This window comes from Pelecanus crispus, chromosome 1 (assembly GCF_030463565.1).
Source record: "Pelecanus crispus isolate bPelCri1 chromosome 1, bPelCri1.pri, whole genome shotgun sequence".
Classification (NCBI taxonomy): domain Eukaryota; kingdom Metazoa; phylum Chordata; class Aves; order Pelecaniformes; family Pelecanidae; genus Pelecanus; species Pelecanus crispus.
In genome coordinates, this window is record NC_134643.1 from 67,082,472 (window position 1) to 67,098,152 (window position 15,681).

Consider the following 15,681-nt stretch of genomic DNA (forward strand, 5'->3'; position numbering starts at 1 on the left):
AAATTTTGGAATTGCCAGTGAAGTTGTATTTGTGGCATCACCTCCATGAATGTTGCATGACCTCTCCTTAGAGGGCAATAACACATCTACTGAAGTCAAACACACAGGAGACCTTAAGTTCTCAGCAGAGTAATTGTACTTCCATTGCCAGGCTTTCCTAAGGCAGTTTGATCTCAAGCAGAGTGGACAGAGCCACTCTGGACAGATTATTATGAATGCCTCCGTACCCAGATTCCACTTCCAAAGACAAATTGAAAAGGTCATTGAGCTTGGCTGGTCACTTCATGACTAGTGGGTGATGGGAAGGTGGGGAACGATGCCGCTAAACTCTGTTATTTCTTTGGCTCATTCTGCCTGTTAGCTAGTGAGTGCATCTCCTGACCCACAGAGCACCTCACATAGCATAAACTGGGCAAATAAGAAAATATAGGTAACTTCTTTTACTCTTCTCACATTTACAAGCAAAATGGTCTTCTTTTTGGAAGGAATTTCTTAATAATTATGTTACCTCAAACTTTAGATTATATACTGGTTTTACATATCTATACCCCTCCTACTGCATGACTTCAGATTGGAATAAAGCTTGCTTTTGAGTAGTCTGAAAGTAGTAGAATTTTCTTTAAGAGGGGTGAGAGAATTTGAAAGAAAAGTTTGCTGAGCCTTTCTGTAGCTGTCAGACTTAAAAAAAAGCCTCTTTTAAAGGAAATCCAAATCAATGCCAGTATTTTTATACTGCTATCATTTAAAAATAGATTTCTTTTACATGAGGAGGGAAATTAAATTGTTAAAACTCCGTAAACTTTTCTGTTCATCATCAGTGATGTCTTAAAAAATTATGCATTGATATTAAAATTTCTAACAAATGTTCATGATCACTCTCTGTTCTGCAGTGCAAGACAACTGCAGATAGTTTAAAATGTCCCAGGCATGGCTTTTATAGCCAGTGCTGGATCAAGATCAGGATAAGACAGAAGCATCTTTATCCCTCCTAGTGCTCCATGGTCTGTAAGCCATCTCCAGGCAATTGTGAACCATGCCCAGCTGTCCAGGGCCTGACCAGCAGTCCCCACAATCATACAAAGGGATGGCCACAGTGATGCCATTGCCAAATTCCCATAAGGGCTTTCAATGCATTTATTATGTGCTTCCAAAGACTGCATCTTCCAGGGATTAGTACAGAAAGGTACAACGCTCAACAGTACAGGCTATAGTTAAGAATCCAACTTCCACAAGCTTTGGGTCACTTTAAAACCCCACTCCTAAGTTAGCAGGAAACCCAGGAGCTCTGGATTTCAGGCAAGGCAGATGCTCTTCTTAATGTTTATTTGCTCCCCTAGCCTTCAGTGGCACCTAGTGGAAACGAAGCAACTTGAAAGGAGGAACAGTTCGGAGGGAAAAATGCAACTATGCAATCTTTTTCCAGCTCCATGAAAAAACCTTTCTCCAGCCCCTCTGAAGGAATAGGGATGTGGAGTGGCTATATGGAAAAACGAACAAGTTGCTGGTGTGGAGCAGATCTAGAATATACTGGCAACAGAAGCCTGTTCTCCTAAGAAAGTGTTGCCATTCAAAATAAGTTCGAAAGTTAACATGTGGAGGTGGAAAAAGAGCTAAATGCAGCATAATGAAAAAGCCAGCAATGCTGAAAGAACCGGGCAGGGTGCAAAAGTGACAGGGAAGGGTGGATCTGACCTGGGGGAGAACTAAGATCACTTAACACTTCTTATTGGAATTACATACAAGCCCTTGTAGCTTTTTTACCAGTGGAGACACTGAGTCATCTCTACCCATTTACAAATCATAGTGGGCAGTTTAATAAAGTGTTTTTTTTTTTTCTTCCCCCCCTTTTCTGACTGTGCCCCTGTAACTTAGCAATTCAGACAAGATTATACCTTGTTCTGGGAGAACACATGCCTAGCTCCCTGGCAGCTCTGTGCCACATTTCTATATTATTGGAAGCTCTATTTACAAACGCTCCTTGTTGCTTCACCTAACCTTCAGGGATGGGACTTTGTGTTTGTACTTGTCTTTAAGTTTCCCTGCCCTTTCTCTCTCCCTCCCTACCCCAGCTATTGGAGTTCCTGATAACCTCATGAACTTGGCACTGCCCATTTATAGTTTATTTTTTCAGGTCTTCTGCAATTACCTGACTTGGAGAAAAGTCCACACCCTCTTTCAGAGTAGTACTTCTTGAGCTTGTAGCTTGCATGTCTTATTCACCAGACTGAGAAATCTACCCTGCAAAGCTCATTTAAAAATTGTCCACATTGTCAGTGCTATGCCACCTGCCTCAGCTCTGCTAGCACCTGTGTCATAGAGTCAACTTTTTCCATTTTTCCTCAAAAGAAATGTGAAGCTTCACTGATGGCAAAGGGAATTAGGCACTCAGCTTCCACCAAACTTCTAAATATTAGTGTAGCTCTGCTGCTTCCTTTGCTGGTGGGCAAATCACTCCATAGCTTCACTGGGGTGTTTGAGGAGTACTTTCATGTTAACACAAAGTTCTTCAATGAGTGCTCATCTCTCTACATAGCCAGAATAGCTTTTTCCATGTATCATACTTTTACTGCCTTTCTGTGAAACACTTGCTACGGTATTTCTATACTCCACCCACCCCATTTTTTTACCTATGCGTTCAGTTTTTCTTCATACTGTCATCTCTTAACAGCTGAAAAATACCAAGCAAAACAGTTCGTGAGTGGCTTCTTTCTCCCTTCCCACTTCAGCTGCACAATCAGACACTGGATTTTTTCTTTTGAAAGAAAAACATACTGGTCACTTCTGTGCTCACATATCTTTGGCAGAGTTTTCAAGCAAACAACTCACTGAATACTAAAATACTGGATAGGCTTTAAAAAGCTCCACTTCTGTCTGTCCTGTGGTTTTAATCTTTTCTTATGTATTTGTTTTGATTAATCTCCAAATTCCAAGTGTGATGGCTTGAGCATGTGGTAACTTTGCTGGGTAGGTGGTTTGTTTGTTTGTTCTACACGTCCTGTCCTTTTGTCCAATTTGGTATGTATTCACCCAATGGTACTGAGGCCAAAGGACAAAAAAAATCCAGACAGGCAATTTATCAATAGCTGCAGCTCCATCCTATGGAGCTACTGTATTCCCAACAGTACAGGTTAGCCCTGTCTGAAAACAGCTTGTCCTTATGATGCCAAATACAACATTGCTAGAGTCTGCATTTAGCATTAATCCTATGGTATTGCTCATATTAACTGCTTCAGTTGTAACCCACAGTATAATAAAGGAAAGACTGTTAAGAGTGCCTTGATTGCTAGAGAATTACACTACCACAAAACTGATGGAAACAGTGCATAGTGCTCACTGGCTATTAGACAAGTCCAAACATCAGCTTGTTAGGGTGGGCTAATGTTTCTAAATGTTAGTCCTTAATAGTAGGTTCCTGTCCTGATATTTAAGCAGTTAAATGTAAGCCTTCACATACATGTTTGAGTAAGAATTCAGAAGCTCACATCAGACATTCTGGTTTGAGTATTCAATCTATGCACAGCACCAGTGATAACAATAAAGACAAAATATAGTTAATAGGACAGAATACAGTGAATAGGATTGATGAATAATCCATATTGCTGTCTGTCTTGTGATCGTGAAGGTGGGAAAGGACGTTGCTGTACTGTGTTTACACATTCGAACTTTCAGATATCAGAAATAAGACTTAAGCATTAAGACTTGCTTTGATGTATAATTTGGTACTTACCTGTATTACATACCTCTAAGTTCTTAAATATCACTTAAGTGTTCTATGTGATATAGGATCTTTTGTGGTTTTTTTTTTTTTAAATTGCTCATCTGCATACATCTAGGTGGTCTAATAATTGTAAATTGTTCTGAGAAATGGATGTTTTGTTCCATTATCAGATCATAATGAGACCATCACAGAAAGAAGGAAGTCTCACCCTTTCTCATTGCTGTACTTCCCGTTCCCTAGCTACCTGGTCGAGTACAATATTCATACAATTGTTCAGGGAACTGATCCTGGGTGGAGGAATGAAGGGAGTGGGACTGTTTGGGGGGGGGGGGGGGGGTGGGGGGGGGGGTGTTTGTTTGTTTTTATTTTTTAAGCTGGATTAATTATTGATCAAACTCATTGCAGCTGCATGAGTCTTTCTCCTGACACAAGAAAGGGACCAGCACATTAGTAGGAGCAGTCTGGGAAGAAGGCGAGAACACGCTCCTTCAGCAGCAATGTGTTATAAACTGGCTTGAAACCTATTGTACCACTTTATTTAAAAAGGCACGTGGAGATGATCTGTAAAAGGGCAGTTATGTAAGGTGTTGTTTTTTTTTTTTTTTCTTGTTTTATATTGGGCCAATATAAAAGAGGTGGTTTACTTGCTAGCCTCTCAGGGAGTTCTGCAGCACCCAGCCACCCAGTGCCTTCTGCCTGACCAGGTGCCTCTGTGCAGCTCTCTGATTTATACATAGGTACACATATATATTTGTGTGTATGCCACATTTATATATACACATGAATATATAAAGATATATAAACATAAGGAAACAAGGCCAATAAGGAAAAACCCCACAAGATTCCCCAGAAAGACAGCACAAATTGGAATATCTTGGAATATCATCTTGGAGATATTAAAAAGCCACCTAGACGTGGTCCTGGGAAACTGTTTGTAGGTGGCCCTGCTTGAGCAGGGGCATTGGACAAGATGATCTATGGAGGTCCCTTCCAACCTTAGCCATTCTGTGATTCTGTGACTCTACAAAGTTATCAACCTCCCCTTTATCACTCAAATCAGAGAATGTTGCCTTACAGGTGATAAGAAAACATAATTTGTCATCATCATTAAGTACAGAGGACCGAATCTGGGACCCAACAAAGTCAGAACAACTCCCATTAACTTTATTTTGTACTGCAGTGGGCTGTGACTGATACCTCTACTGTACTCCAATTCTACTGACTAGTTCTCTATATTGTATTTTAAATGAAAAATCTACATTTCCTGAGACCTCAGATTTCCTAACAAATAGTCCATCTTATGCAGTGCTTTGAAATGCATCATATTTTCAGGTGAATACCTGAAATACCTAGGTGTTTTCTACTTTACTGAGTGATTTAATTCCTCCAGCACACTCACCATTTTCCTTAACACTAATATACTCTGCATTTGCCTTATCTCTTCCTTTCTGTTTCCCTCTGTTAAGTGCTAACAATATAATGAAAGCTGCAAACAGATAGGTTTCATATCTGTTGATCCGCTCACCTTTAATTTTAAAATAAGGTACTGTAATTTCTTTTCCTCTCTTGGGCTGTGTATTACCTGCTAAAAACTATATTGCTTGTTGACATTATTTTAGAAAACATTTTTATACCCTGATTATATTGCTTGGGGAATACCTAGTACATAAAGTATTTAGCGGGGGGAAAAGACATGTCTGATTGCAGTTCCATTTACTATGTTTCTGGGATAGCAGAAGCATTTCTTTCTTTTTTTTTTTTTTTTAAATAACTGAGATCTTTTTCATTCTCTTGCACTCTTGGAGAATCACCAAAGTCATGCTAGAACCGGCTAGTCTAAATTTACTTCCAGAGTCACTACTTCCAGAATTTCTAGTCTTAAATCTGTCAGGAGATATTTCTTTCTACTCATTGCCACTAAGAAGCAATGTTAAGAAAGTTATATGGGGTCTGCAGAGCCCAGCTCTGCACACAAGCAGTCTAGGAGCTTTTGTTTCATAAAAGGTGAGACCTTCCCAGACTAAACTCTGCCACAGAGGGGGTGATCCTAGTGCTGCCCAGAGAATGGGGAAAAGACACTCTCTCCAGCCTTTGTACAATGTAAGTTGAAGAAAGAAGCACTTTTAAATCCATGTAGGGATTATTCAGCCTTACTAGCTCCATCTGTTTATTAATTTAAATGTGCCTGGTTTAATATGCCTCTCTTGGGGAACTTTCATTACGTGAGTAGCTGTAGAAGGCAGTGCAGCAATAACACAGGTGAGAGTGAAAAAACTTTGTAACAACAGGAGGGTGACAGGTAGAAATCTTGCTTGGTGTCTGCCTATACTCAGCTCAGACTTAGCTACTACTATGAAACCTTCCTTTCATAACTTTTTTTAAAAAATCCACAGAGGATAAAATTAGTTAGAAAAATAGAGCTATTTGGCAGATGAAGGTCCCACCTATCAAAATAATGTACATCTGTCCAGGACTTATAAGCCTAATTCCCCCAAATAGCTGCAGAATAGTCAACTGCTATTTTTAGACTTTGTGAACAGCCAAGGGAAAAATAGAAATATACAGCTGGAACATTGCATATGTATCATTAACTAGAAAACCTTGTTTTCAAAGAACATTTGCAGATGCATTTTACAGATTTTTCTTTCCATCATCTGTAATAACCTCTTTGTTCTTTTCTATCTGCTGAAGAATTGGTTATTCTCCAGGAGCCTGGTCCTAGCAGGGACTGGTACTCTTCAAGCAGTATGAGTAGCTATCCCTGGTGGTTGATTCTCTCTGGAGCCACTGACAGCCAGGGATGCTATCTTCCAGGGACTCTCAGCACTTCACAGGATGAGCCCTGAGCTGGAGGTTAATAAGAGTCAATGTTGTGTGTTAATGTCTCTCCTTATTAACAACACAGGGGAGTAAAATGAAAGGTTTAGCACCACCCTGCACTGAACATAGTGTGTGTCTGTATTCATGAGTATCTGAAGATGAGGGGCAATTTTGAAATTGAAGTGGTCAAAAAAACCCTTAAAAACAGTCCCCAGTACAGGCACAGCACTTCTATGCTAAAGTTAGCACCTTGATACTACAGAATAGACATAAAAAGTGAGAAATGAACTGATATTACCTATTTTCACAGGAATGACAGCAGGCTGATCTTCCCTGCCAGCAGTACAGCAGGTGGGGACATACTGGAAGCACTGGCACTGGTGATTTCTTCTGCCTAGTCAGCTGGTCCTGCTCCTCCAGACCCCTCTTTCCCCCACATCTTGTCCACACTGGGCAAACAAGCCACATTTTTGCTTGTGGCAGGTGGCATATGTTAATCAGTTTTCAATACCGTGTGCTCTGGGGAGACTCAGATGGTCACCAGGTCCAACCAAGAACCCAGATCGCCAGGGAAGTGCATGGGGATGAGGCTGGTCCAAGGTCCAGCCAGGAAGTCAGTTTGCAAGCTGGGGCTTTGATCTAGAGGGTCCATGACCAGGCACAGGCATAGCTAAGCTGGAGACCAGCGCTGTCCCCAACATGGCTTGGGCAGGAGCTGAAGGACCAGGGTGAGCAAGGTATGGGGAGAGACCCCAGGTGAGGTTGGTTAGGGCCATTAAGGCTTGTTGTGCCCTCATGGCCCTGACAGCCCAGAGGAAACAGGTGACTGATGAAGGAAGAACCTATTAACAAATTATTTTTGTCACCCTTGAAGAAATTCTGTAATAGCATCCAGCTATATTGTTGCCATCTAATCATGCAAAAGGTGCTAATTGTCAGCTGATAATGAAACGGTAACACAAATGTATTGAAGCAAATCTATGAGCTGGCTCAGTGGACAGCCTCTAATTGTGGTGAAAAATGTAAATTCAATACTTGCATCAAGGGATGCAGTCATGCACACAGCAAAGTAAACAAGCGTTGGGCAGTTATTGACCATTCACATATTTAATGTCATGGGAAATACCATGATGGAGAGGAAAGGTGGTTGGAGAGCTACATGCATGCGCCCGGGGTTAACCTGTGCCTGGCCTGAACCCAAATTCACAGGCGGCTTTGGCCAGTGATTTAGGATCCAGTGATTTAGGATCCAATTTACAAAAGCACTTAATCATCTAAGCAAGCATGAAAATTTGCAGTGAGGCTTAAACAGCTCCTTAAAAGCTAGGGATATATTTGTGTGGCTTCATGTATTGAAGTAGGCTTAGGAACCCACATGCAACTTTTCCCAAGTCAGGGTCACAGAGGCTGTAAAGCAGAGATGATGTTTATCCTCTTCCTCACACATGCCTCCCACAGCCTCACTGCCTGCTTTATGTCATCAGGGCACACACCGCCACTCACTGTATGCATATATATACATACACAGAAATATATATATATCTAGAAAGAGAGAAAGGGTGTGAAGCCAGTGCTGTAATCTGGCTGCTATGGCAAAAGAAACTGTAATATTATTACTGTTGTTCTGATACTTATTTATGTATGTGTGCATGTGTATAAAACTAATAATAAAAAATTACACATACTGCCATTTAATCTTACAGTGCCTTAGATCTTAGTTACACATATCTGTGGGAAAGGAAGGCAAACCCTTCCATAAAGTGATGGGAGAGTTTGGAGCAGGACACAGAGGGCAGATTCCTCCTGCTGCAATACAAATTAGGAAACCTTTGTTCTCTTGCAACCTGGAAAAATAAACAGCTTAGAAATGATTTTTTTTTTTTTTTTTTTTTTTTTTACCTGAGCAGAAGAAAGGATTGAGTTTCTCTGCAAACCTGCTGGGATCTGAGCCTCCCATGGGACCGCAGGCATGTTTAACCTGACCTGTAAACCACCCCTGGCAGCTGACCAGCCATGCTCCAATCTGTCATACTCTAACAAGAATAAAGTAAAACTTGTAGCCTCAGCAGGGGACATCTTCAAGCTTTGTATTGCGCCTGTATTGCAGCATAACAACATTTTGTTACAGATAACTTAAAACAGTCTTCCACAGAATGAAGTATCATATTAGGCAAATATTTTTGGAGACTGTAGTGACCGCATGTAATAATAATCACTTATGTTTTACCAAAATTCCTCATCCAATATTTTTCACATTATATTTTGAGTGAAAGTGTTTATTCCTTTAAAACACCCCTCTGCAGTTCAACACAGGACCTGTGGGACTCTCACCAGAGTGTGTACCACAGATAACGTGGTGGCACTTGGCAAGTTTCACTTCCTTGCCCTGGAAAACTGAGTCTAAGGTGCACGTCAGGGCCCTGGAATAGTCTTGTACTGAAGTCCAGTGAGGGGCAGTAGAAATCTACACATAACCAAATCAATATTCTTCCCAAAAGAATGAAAATACAATTATTTTAGGGGTCAATAAACTTATCTGGAGGACTGTTAAACCCAAACCACAGCACACTGTGGCATTAACCGCTAAAGCACCTGAGGTGGCGTGCCTGCAAGGAAGGCATTTTACATCTGCATTTCAGTCTACTCTGCACCATACTTAATGACAAATAGAGGTCCTTTTATGAAAAGCTGAGCACAGCTCTTACCAGCTGATGGGGAATGGACACAGGGTGGGGATTTATGCGGCAGAGCTCCTGCCTGTGAATCACGGAAGCCCAAGAGGATTAATGTTTCAGAGTGAGAAATGTGCACAGCAGTAGGTCTTGGCCCTGGATGGCGGAGTCCAGCAATTGCTCACTCTTGCTCTGTTTTCTGGACACTACATGTGAGCAAACAAAGCAGCAAACAAAACAAAACAAATAAAATCAGTGGATTGATTCTAATTCTACTGGTGTAGAGAGGTGCTTAATAAGAAAGTAGGCATGGAGTGAAATAAATGTACTGCACTAAAATACTTCTTTATCATAAATCTAAATGCCAACTAAATGGTATTGTTGTTCTGAATCAAAATGAAGTATATTTATCGAAAACACACCAAGGCAGACAGGTCCATATGTATTTGTGGTTGAGAAGCATATTTCCAGTCCCTGATTTGAATGGAATCTGAACCATTTCATCTATTCTTTATAATGCCATCAGCCTGGGCTTCTAGAGGTATTTCCAGTGAGCATTAGTTTTCAGACACAGACATATTTATGATTTATTTATATGGGGCTCAGTCAGAAAATTTTTACTCCAAAACTAGAAAGCAAGCCCTGGTCTCTACGAAAATTTTATTTTCAGAATAATTACAAGGTTTCAAGAGTCAGTTCATTCAAATGTCTAATTTGTATTAGACAAATCTAGCTTTGTATAATATTGAGAGAATCATCTGGTTGGAAGTAAAGTTACTTTTCATGGTAAAGAGCTACCAAACCACCATTTCCATTTTCTAGAAAGGCATTTAACTATTTATTACACTGTTATGACCACACAACATATCACATCTGGATCTTAGGAGATTTCGTTGTGCAGACCAAAAAATCAGAGTGAAGGCAAATTTTTTAGAAGACTGCATAATTTAAAAATGCATAAAAATGTATCTACTTCTAGGAGTAGGACAGTCAGTCCATTCTTGGACATGGGGCACAAACTGGTTGCAGGAGGGGTTGGAAAGTAATTTTTATTTCCCTATCATAAAAGGCTTTGCACGGTGCTCATCACAGACAGCGAGCGGCAGTGTTTTCTTTTGAGGAACGAGATACTGCCACTGTAGCATGAGCAGGCATTTGTGTCCTGGTTATGACTTGTTTTATATGTCTCATGTAGATACGCTTGGGGATGTGCATGTGCCGGGAGGTAGCGAGTCCTCTCCTTGTGCAGTTCCAGGGTGGATAATCTCCAAATGCACACTATTGTTTAGGGAATATAGCAAGGTGCTCCACTGAGAGTATCTCCCCTAGAAACACAGAACAGGGAACACACAGAGCCAGCTTCACCTTCACTGACCCGCTGGCCAGCAGATCTTGTGGGCTGCAGAATAAGGCACAGCTGCTTTGCTAAAGGAATAACTCGCTGCTGCCTGCACAAACTGCGCCAGGAGGCACCGTACCTCGCTCCCTGCTCACTGCTGGGAACAGCGCAGCTCTCAACCATCCATTTACCACACATATTCATGTTTTTGTCCTGCACCAACAAACCCATCCTACCCAGTCCTGGTAAGAAATACAGTTCAGAATTATGCTGTGCTCCTCTGAAGATTCAGTTTTCTCATTAGCTCTTGGATATATATGTGATCTTTTTCACACCTGGCATTAAACAATGCTGACGTATTTTTTGTGTTTGTGATATAGCAGCAATTCTCCTTACTTATCCATTTATCTTTTTTTTTCCCTTCTTCCATTCACATCTGTGAGAATGTGCTGCTCTAATTTAGTGACCTGAGTGTAGATATTAGAACAGTAGAAAACAATCATTCAAAACCTCATTAAAATGACTCAGCTCCGAGCAGGTCTGGTAGTCATGAGAAGTATAAAACAAATGAAGAGGAAAACATGGTTAAAATTGAAGAAATCAAAATCATGCTACTTCTGGTTTGCCAACATTTTGCAAAGATCATCCCCTCTCTAGCTCAGATTTCATCTATTTATATTAACTACCACAGCCAAAAAACAATTTTTCAGACTCTTGTTTGTGTCTCCTTCACCACCCTAAGGTAACCCCCTTTTAAAACCTCTGTGTTTACCAACCCACTATGATTGGAGAGGACAATGCTAAGAGATCATGGAGGCCTGTTGCTCCTGCTGTTAAGCAAAGCAGCTATGCTTTTATAAAGAGTAACTCTGTGGCCAGCTCAGGCACTGGTCTTCATTTATTTCTTGGTAAACAGTCCCCCTTTTTTTAAAGGGCAAAATGAGAGCGCTGATCTCAGTTTTGGCAGAAGGAAAAATACACAAAAAGTGAAGTCGTCTGGCTTCAAGGGTATGGTCACAAGCCCTATGAGCAGATTAACAAGCTGATGAGATGTGAGACTGATCCCTGTCCGTACTGCTGGCAACGCAGATGTGCCTTGTACCTGTGGGCCAGCCTTGGGGACCTGCTGTCCCACACAGACACAGAGCAAGAGGCATCTCACCTCACCTTTGGAGGGACCAGCTGAGGGCTCAAGATAGATCACTCAATGGAAGCCTACGTGACAAGAATAATTTCTGAGCATGGTCCTGTCTCCTAGTATCATGTTTCAAAAGCTTTGGGATACAACTGAGCCCTGGAAATACTGATAATGATCGGGATTGGTTTAATTGCCTATGGCTGAAAATCAGGCAAAGGTCATCAGATTTACAGAAAAGTTTTTTGTTTGTGGGTTTTTTTCCCCCCCTATTTAGTGTAAATACAACAATTTTGGAGGCCAAACCAATTTTCCTAGCTAGCTTTCTGCTGAGGGTACAAAGATGCTTGTATGTAGTTCTCCACACTAGATGTATGTCCCTGAGTCTGTACCATAAATGAAGCTATAACTAAAATCTACATTTATTTCACATTTTACTTAAAATGCCTCATAATTAAATTATTTCTTAAAGTTAATGTAGTCCTAGTGGGAGAGAATAAAAAATTCTTATTAATTTTATTAGGAGCTGATTAAATATTTACTAAAATGCAGTTCTGACAAAGCTAATTAGAAATGCTATTAAAAAAACAGATAGATGCTTATGAAATATTTAACTATCTGGAAGAAAACATTTCAAAATTGCATTTAAAAATTACTTTGATAAAAAAGTGAAGTTTCAAAATCAAAGTAAAACCTTTTGAATTTACCTAATTAAGACATTTCTCATGACCCCCGAGACATTTGTAAGCATTTTGCTGTAATAGCTTTGGAACGCTGCCTTTCCATGATGCTACTATCCCCACATTTTCTGTAGACAGCTGATGGTTTTTTTGCATAGCCAACATTTTTGTAACTTGTTCTAACTGCACTTGTTCAGGTGAAAGTTAAATTCAAATCACAAAAAAGCTCTCATGAAGCTACCCTACTTTATTTACTAACACAGACAGACCTAACCATGGACTAAAAACATTTACTGAACCAAAATCAATCTTTTTCATGTTTGCCACCTCTCAAATGTCATTATGAGCATTAATAGCTCCATTTTCAAAGGCAGTTCTCCTGGGAGGAAAGTGAATGCAAACACCACCATCATTCCCATCCTCAATCTTCTCCATATTCTTCCAGCAGCATCGGAACAATGTGATGAGTACTGAAGCTTCTGCATTGCAAAATGGGTCAGCATAGTCAGTTTTGGGACGGAAGCTACTTACAAGTCAGTTTATCTTGTATTCTGCCTTGCGAACGTTTAACTCTTTATATTCCCCCATGACTGAAAATACTCTTCTTCCTACCAGGTGGAGAAATTACTATTCTGTGGGAATAATGTGTGTGCATGGGGGTAGGGGAGTAGTGGAATGCTATTCCCTATTCCCCATTCCCCTCTCAAAGTGACAGCTGTTCATTTAAACCTTTCCTGGTACTTTGCACAAAGAGATGAAAATTTAATTCTTCCGGTTCAGTGCATTGTGCAATTGAATAGTCTCTTTTTACTCTAAACATGGTTGCATGAAGGCAACTTCATCATTCAGCAGTGACGAAATGCATGACTTCACATAACAATTAGTCACCAAGATGACAGTAGGATGAGTTTCCAGACTTTCTTGATTAAGGGTCAAACAATCTTGCTTCGCAGCAATCTTAGAGTTCCTGCTATGGGATGCTCCTGAGGTCTTTTCAATGAGTCGAGATCAGTCAGGAAATTCCCTGGTGTCACTTTGGACAAAACTTATTACTTTGCCTTCAAGCATTGTAGGTAGGAAGGTATTTTTAATCATGTGGTGTTTCATCTACCGTCACTGAAGAACAGTGCTAACTGGCCAGACTCTATAAAGCTCATGGAGGTGCAGTGGTAGTCAGACATCCCACCACCCCCACGTGCACCCTTTTCTAAATCTCAGCTAACCCCAGGGAAGTGAGGAAAGAAGGTGAATATTTTTGGAAAACAGTGCAAAAAAATAACCTGGCTACTTGAGAGAACAAGAAGAAAAAATAGACTTAGTTTGACCATTTGAAATATGCCCTAACAACCATTTCATAAGGAGGTCCTTTGAAGACGACACTTGAAGTTCAGCAGGGCTGCTTCCCTTTTTCTTCCATTGCTCTCTCTTGCATAAGGCAGTGATATGCATCTTATGGCTCCCAGGAAATCTCTCCCACATTTGGTTAGAGGCTTTGAAAAATTGCTCTGTGCACAGATACAATCAAAACTTGTTAAGCGCTCAGAGAGTCTGCCTGCAGTGAAATGTTCCTACCAGGGTCTGCAGGGATAGAGCAGGACTTTCTCTTCAGCATCTTCTTTTTCTCTCACTAGGGAGAAGGGAGGTCTGTGGCAGAGCCTCACAGAACCTCTGCAGGACTCAGGGCAATTTTGAACTGTGGTCCTGCCCTCACTCCCTTTACTTTGCCTTCTTTCTCCACCAAGAGTGCAGAAAGACGCCAGAAGTTGAGCCCTGTGCCTAGGCTCCAGCCCTTCTGAGTGTAGGACAAGTACCTGTCTGGTCTTGTGTGTGACTTTATGCTGGGGTGAACACAGGCTGGAGAGCAGAAATCCCCCCTCAGCGGTGCCCAGGTCATGCGCAAGAGAAACAGGACAGTAGCGAGGAAGTTTGCAAGAGCAGAACAAGGAAAAGATGCAGAGAAACTGGGAAGAGACTGAGATTATAAACAGGAGGTATAAGGCAGCAGAAGAGAAGAGAGCAAGAACTGAGTAACGGTGGTGTTGAACTATAGCAGAAAACCATGAACAGGAGATGAAAGAGAGAGGCAGGGTAGCAGCAAAGGTAGATGAGAGCAGAGTGGGATGGAGACACACAGACTGAAGAATTTGTAGCCACTGATGAACTCTGCCCTGCACAACCTGGAGCTGAACTCCAATATCTGTGAGAAAAAAAGAAAAGATCATGTATAATTTTGCTTGTGCTTTATTTTATAACTAAGAAAGCATGGTACTTGGGTAATCTAAGAATGGTCCATATAGAATAGTTACACAGATGAATAGGGTGAAGACACTGGTTATGTGACATTTATCAGCTGTGACTATTATAAAACCAGAGCTGATAAGAGAAAAAAAGGTGTAAGTAAACTAAAAAAGGAACAAAAAAAAGATAGAAAACAATAGACTTAATGGAGGGAACAGAAATACAGCGAAGATAAGACAGAATGAAATTGGGAGATGACAGGAAAGAAGATAACAATGAAGGAAAGTACTAGAATAGTGTTTCTCAAACTTTCTGAAAGCATGGGTATGTTTGGTCTCATCTGTCTCTGTGTGACCTCCAGTGGCCCAAGACACCTGGTACAATATTTTAAGTGGAGGCAATTCTTAAGCTCTTGTAAACACTTTGCAACCTGTCCTTGAGCCTCTGCTAACAATGGCAAGGATCTTCATTAATAAGTTTATTAGCTTTTAGTCATACAGGTACATAAATATACAAAAATAGTAGTGATGAGAATAAAAAGATTATAAATAAATAAAAAAAATCTCAGGCATGAAGGAATCAAGCTGGTTGGCTGGAGAGCTGAAGAATGCAGCTCATTCAGCCCCAGCCTGCTAAATCCAGGAGTGCAAAGTGAATTAATTACAGCAAGGGTTCCCTAGCCATATTTTTGTCTCTAAAGTACACGGTCACTGCCTGATCCTAGTCTGGCAGAGTAAACCCAATTTTCATTTCACCCATATTCATACTGTAAGATGTTTTCTGATAAGGGCACTTAGCTTTAAAATAAGCATGCTGCAATCCCCCCTTCAACACGTCTGGAAATCTCCTGGCAGCCTTCTACAAAATGTGACCTCTTCATACCACAGTGGCCTTCTTTCTTTTGCTTAAAGCCCCAAAGTTTCTGAGCTGAGAACCGTTATAATTTGCATATTTGTGTCCTGCTGTCTTTTGTCTGTGAACCGCAACTGTGTTTTTCTCAGTATTAAAAAATACAGGTGCCAGGACCTTGGAGCCAGAATCAGTAGGTAGACCTCACCCTTTACCTCATGGTAGGGCAC